Source organism: Loxodonta africana, chromosome 14, assembly GCF_030014295.1.
Source record: "Loxodonta africana isolate mLoxAfr1 chromosome 14, mLoxAfr1.hap2, whole genome shotgun sequence".
In the NCBI taxonomy this organism is placed as follows: domain Eukaryota; kingdom Metazoa; phylum Chordata; class Mammalia; order Proboscidea; family Elephantidae; genus Loxodonta; species Loxodonta africana.
Genome location: NC_087355.1, coordinates 48,772,361 through 48,778,360, shown reverse-complemented (window position 1 = coordinate 48,778,360; position 6,000 = coordinate 48,772,361).

The window sequence follows — 6,000 nt, the reverse complement described above, 5'->3', positions numbered from 1 at the left end:
ACACATATATATGATGTGTGTGTGTGTGTATATATACACACACACATATATGTGTGATTTTAAGGTCCCTGTGTGGCACAGTTTGTGCTCTACTGCTAACGCAGAAGTTAGCAAGTTGGAACCCACCTAGTGGCACTGTGGAACAAAGGTCTGGCACTCTACTTTCATAAAAATTATAGCCAAGGAATCCCTATGAAGCAGATCTACTCTGTAACACATGGGGTTGCCACGAATTAGAACTGACTCCATAGCAATAGGTTTGCTTGCTTGTTTTTTGGCATACGTATACATATTTCAAGATCCAATCCAGGATTACACATTGCATTTAGTTGTCGTGCTTATTTCCCCTTAATCTAGAGCAGCTCCCTAGTCTTTCTTTGTGTTTTATGACCTTGACATCTTTAAAAGAACAGGCCATTTATTCGGTATAACATTCCTCGATTTGGGTTTGTCTGATGTTTCCTCATGATTGTTTTCAGGTCATGCAGTTCTAGGCTGAAATACACATGCCTGATGTTGTGTGCATCTTAGTGATTCCTACCAAAAGGCACATTATAGCCTTTTGCCCCATTATTGGCGATGTTAACTTTAATCATTTAATTAAGGGACTGTCTGCCAGGTTTCTCCACTGTAGTTACTATTTTACTTTTTGTAATGAGCAAGTAATTTGAGGGGATATTTTGAGACCAAGTAAATATTTTTTTCTCATCAAACTTTGATCTGCTAGTTTTTTTTTTATTGTACTTTAGATGAAGGTTTACAGAGCAAATTAGTTTCTCATTAAACAATTAATACACATTGTTTCGTGACATTGGTTGCCAACCCCATAACATGTCAGCACTTTCCCCTTCTAAACCTTGGGTTCCCCATTACCAGCTCTCCTGTCCCCTCCTGCCTTCTTGTCCATGCCCTGGGATGGTACGCCATTTAATTTCTTTTTGTTTAATGGGCCTAATCTTTGGCTGAAGGGCGAACCTCAGGAGTTACTTCAGTACTGAGTTAAAAGGGTGTCCAGAGTGATCTGCTAGTTTTAGCACACACTGATATTCCTGTTTGGGTCCATTAGTACCATGATTGTTATCAAACAGTGACTTTCTAATTACTTCACTTACCGTATTCTACGTGTATGAATAAGGAAGACCGAAGAATTGACGCCTTTGAATTGTGGTGTTGGTGAAGAATATTGAATATGCCAAAAGAACAAAGAAATCTGTCTTGGAAAAAGTACAATCAGAATGCTCCTTAGAAGCAAGGATGGCAATACTACATCTTATATACTTTGGACATGCTGTCAGGAGCGATCAGTCCCTGGGGAAGGACATCATGCTTGGTCAAGTAGAAGTTCAAGGAAAAAGGGGAAGACCCTCAAGGAGATGGATTGACACAGTGGCTGCAACAATGGGCTCAAGCATAGCAAAGTTTGTGAGAATGCTGCAGGATCAGGCAGTGTTTCATTCTGTTGTGCATAGGGTCACTATGAGTTGGAACTGACTCGACGGCACCCAACAACCACAACAATGTGTATTAGTTGGCACTCTACTCGTAAGGAAGAGCTTTCAGTTTTCCCTCACTTATTATTCACTTATTTTGATGCTTGATTTGTCTAAAATTTGACCAGTAGGGGGTCTCTTCAGGTTTGCTCCCATGTCTTCTGACGTGTTTCCCTTATCATTCTTTGAGCATTTATTTCCTCACTTTCTGGCATATCTTATATCTTATATTGATAACTTCATACTGTTACTCCAATTGCAATCTAACACCAAACACCACAAGGTACATCCCAGTCTTACCCCTTTCCATATTTTTAATTCCCTTCTCCATCAGTGAGAAACCTGGCTCCAACTATCCCCAATATATTTAGTCAGTCCTAGAATATACAGGAAGTAGTTTCAAAATTGCTCTCATACCATTGCAAAAAACAAACCTACTAATTAGACTTCAACATTTGTTTACAGTTCTTTTTGTCTTTAGACTAAGGTATTGTCAAATTATCATTCAAAAGTTACTTGCATTCTCTAGGATAGACCACATATTAGGTCACAAAACAAGCCTTAAAATAATCCAAAACACTGAAACATTACAGAGCATCTTCTCTGACCATAAAGCCATAAAAGTAGGAATCAGTAACAGAAAAAGCATGGAAAAGAAATCAAACCCTTGGAAACTGAACAACACCCAGCTCAAAAATGACTGGGTTATAGAAAAAATTAAGGACGGAATGAAGAAATTCATGGAATCCAATGAGAATGAAAACACTTTCTATCAGAACCTTTGGGACACGGCTAAAGCAGTGCTCAGAGGTCAATTTATATCAATAAATGCACACATCAAAAAGAAGAAAGGGCCAAAATCAAAGAATTATCCCTACAACTTGAATAGAAAAAGCAACAAAAGAAACCCTCAGGCACCTGACAAAAGCAAATAATAAAAATTAGAGCAGAATTAAATGAAATAGAGAACAGAAAAACAACTGAAAGAGTTAATGAGACCAAAAGCTGGTTCTTTGAAAAAATTAACAAAATTGATAAACCATTGGCCAAACTGACAAAAGAAAAACAGGAGAGGGAGCAAATAACCCGTATAAGAAACGAGATGGGCGATATCACAACAGATCCATCTGAAATTAAAGAATCATATCAGATTACTATGAAAAATTGTACTTTAACAAATTTGAAAACCTAGAAGAAATAGATGGAATTTCTAGAAACACACTACCTACCTAAACTACCACAAACAGAGGTAGAACTAAATAAACCCATAACAAGAGATTGAAAAAGTAATTAAAAAATTCCCAACAAAAAAAGCCCTGGCCCTGATAGCTTCACTGGAAAGTTCTACCAAACTTTCAGAGAAGAGTTAACACCACTACTATTAAAGGTATTTCAGAGCATAGAAAAGGATGGAATACTCCCAAACTCATTCTATGAGGCCAGCATATCCCTGACAACAAAACTAGGTAAAGATGCCACACGCAAAAAAGAAAATTACATACCTATATCCCTCATGAACTTAGATGCAAGAATCCTCAAAAAAATTCTAGCCAATAGAATTCAACAACATATAAAAAAGACAGGGAACACAACAGAGAATCCCTGAAGGAGCAGGAGAGTAGTGGGATGCAGACCTCAAATCTTGTAAAAAGACAAGCCTTAATCGTCTGACTGAGACTAGAAGGACCCCGGAGGTCATGGTCCACAGACCTTCTGTTAGCCCAAGACTGGAACCATTCCCAAAGCCAATTCTTCAGACAGGAATTGGACTGGATGGACTATGGGATAGAAAATGATACTGGTGAAGAGTGAGCTCCTTGGCTCAAATAGACAGACACATGAGACTATGTGGGCAGCTGTCTGGAGGGGAGATGAGAAGGCCGAGGGGGACAGAAGCTGGCTGAATGGACTCAGGGAATACAGGGCGGAGAGGAGTGTGCTGTCTCATTGCGGGAGAGTAACTAGGAGTACATACCATACCTAGCAAGGTATATATAAATTTTTGTATGACGCTTACTTGATTTGTAAACTTTCACTTAAAGCACAATAAAACTTAAAAATTACTTGGGTTAGGTTCCCTCCCACTCCAATTAGTATGGGTGTGTTATAATTTAAGATATACTTAGGAAAAAAAAAAGTACACTTAGGTTTCTGTCTGAATTCCAAGGTACAGTATTCCCTCATCTTTTTTTATTGTGGTAAAATATACATAACTAAACATTTCACCACTATTTCCACGCTTCACATTACCTAGAACAAAAACTCAGTACCCCTTCAGCAACAACCCCTCCCTGTTCAATCTTACTTAGCATTTTTGCACTGATATTCATAAGTAATTTTTTGTGCTCTTTCTCACATTTAGGTATCAATAAAAGCAAAAACAAACCGGTAGCCGTTGAGTGAATTCCAACTTGTAACGGCCCTATAGGACCGAGTTGAACTGCCAGAGAGTTTCCTAGGAATGAATGGCTGGTGGATTCAAGCTGCTGACCTTTTGGTCAGCAGCCGAACGCTTTAATCACTGGCACCACCAGGGTTCGTAGATACTGGTACTTTATGAAAATAATTTGTGAGTTTTCCTTTATTTTCTATACTGGGCAACAAATTATGTAGCATTGGAGTAAATGAACTTTTAAAGTTTGCTCCCCATGAACCATCTGAGCCTGGTGCTTTCATGTGGGACAGTTCCTTATCAATTTTCTCTAGGGAAATTGTACTTTTTTTAAAAATTTTTAATGGGTCATTATTTATAAACCGTATTTTCTTAAGAAATTATCCAAGTTATCAATTCCCATACACCTCTAACATTTTCCAATCATGTTTATAATCATAGACTCTAATAATACAAGTAGCTGGACACTGTTCTAGGAGCCCTGGAGATGCGGTGGGTAAAGCTCTTGGCCGCTAACCAAAAGCTCTGCAGTTCAGGCCCACCAGCTGCTCCATGGGAGGAAGATGTGGCAGTCTGCTTCCGCAGATTTACAGCCTTGGAAACCCTATGGGGCAGTTTTACTCTGTCCTATAAGGTCGCTACGGGTCAGTTTGGTTGGACACTGTTCTAAGCACTTTTACAATTAGTCCTCATAAACAACCATACAAGGCAGATGGAATTTTTACCACCTTTTTACAAAAGATGAGAAAATGGGAGCATAGCAGTTAAGGTAGTAACTTAGAAATAACTTAGTCTAAGCATCTTATTTCACAGTGGATGTGAATTTTTCAAGGATATATGGCTGGTTCCTGACACAGTTGTCTAGGAGGTGGGTCTTCTGACTCCAGCCTAGTCTCTTCATAGACATCCATCTATTTCCCTGTATATCATGAAATACACCACTATGGTCTTTACCGTATGCTTAGAGCTTCTTCCTTCCTTCTTTAATTCAGTGCAGCAGAGTTTGTAGCCTGCTGAGGATAGAGAATGAAAATGTCAGTCTGAAGGACTTTCAGTGTAAAGTAGAAAGGAGTATAGGAGACATATTTTGACTATTATTTTGGAGGGAGGAAGAGAGGACATGAAACAGGTAACCTTTATTCCCTCTTTTCCTGTAAGGGTTCAGAATTTTTATTATCAGTGCACATGTGTTCAGTTAGTTGAGAGGCCACCAACATTCACTGAGTTTAAAAGTACAAGTGGAATTACTTGGATTCTCTTGCTGTCTCCATACCGTATCTATGAGCATGTTTAGTGACCCAGTTGACTGGTAAGAATGTGAAGGCTGAGTCAGACAAACTGAGTTCCAAATTCCTAACAGGCTGTTTCCTAATCTGGACATTGCCTAAGTAATAGTTGATGATAACGAATATGATAGTTTTAACTGTGTGACAAGGGAATGGGCCAATGCACTGAACCAATGAATAACAGACGAACTTGTATTTGCCCCAACAAGGAATACTGTCACCCTTAATTCTCACAGCAAGTAAAAACGAGAATAAATAAATGTAGGTGCTTATAGAGTTTTCAGAAAACAGCGGTTGGTGAAAGAAAAGTAAAGAAAGGGGAGATTTGTGTTAATTCTGTCCTATCACATTTACTTGTTGGTATTCTTTCAAAGTCATTCTGAAATGCTAGACTAGCATCCACAAAAAATAAAATGACTGGATGGCAGTCTTTTCTCAAAGCATACACATTTCTTGGCTTTTTTACTATGATTTTCAAATTTACAGAAAGTTGAAAGAATAGCACAATAAACAATCATATTGCATATGGCTGCTTATGCGCTACCATAGCAGAATAGTTCTGACAGGGACCACATAGCCTGAAGAGCCTAAAATACTGTTTGGCCCTTTACAGAAAGTTTGCCAACCTCTGCTCTAATAAATACAAATCTGGAAATACTTGCCAAATCTTCACGAGCGAAAAGACTTACCTGTCATTTTTGCACAGCAACTGTGGGTGTGTCTCAGAAAAGAACTGTTTCTTCCTTTAGAATATAGGTTTTCTGATGTTGTGGACAATTTTAGAAGGTGTGGCTGTGGGTGGGTGACTGGGGTGGAGAAGTTGGGGGGAGGC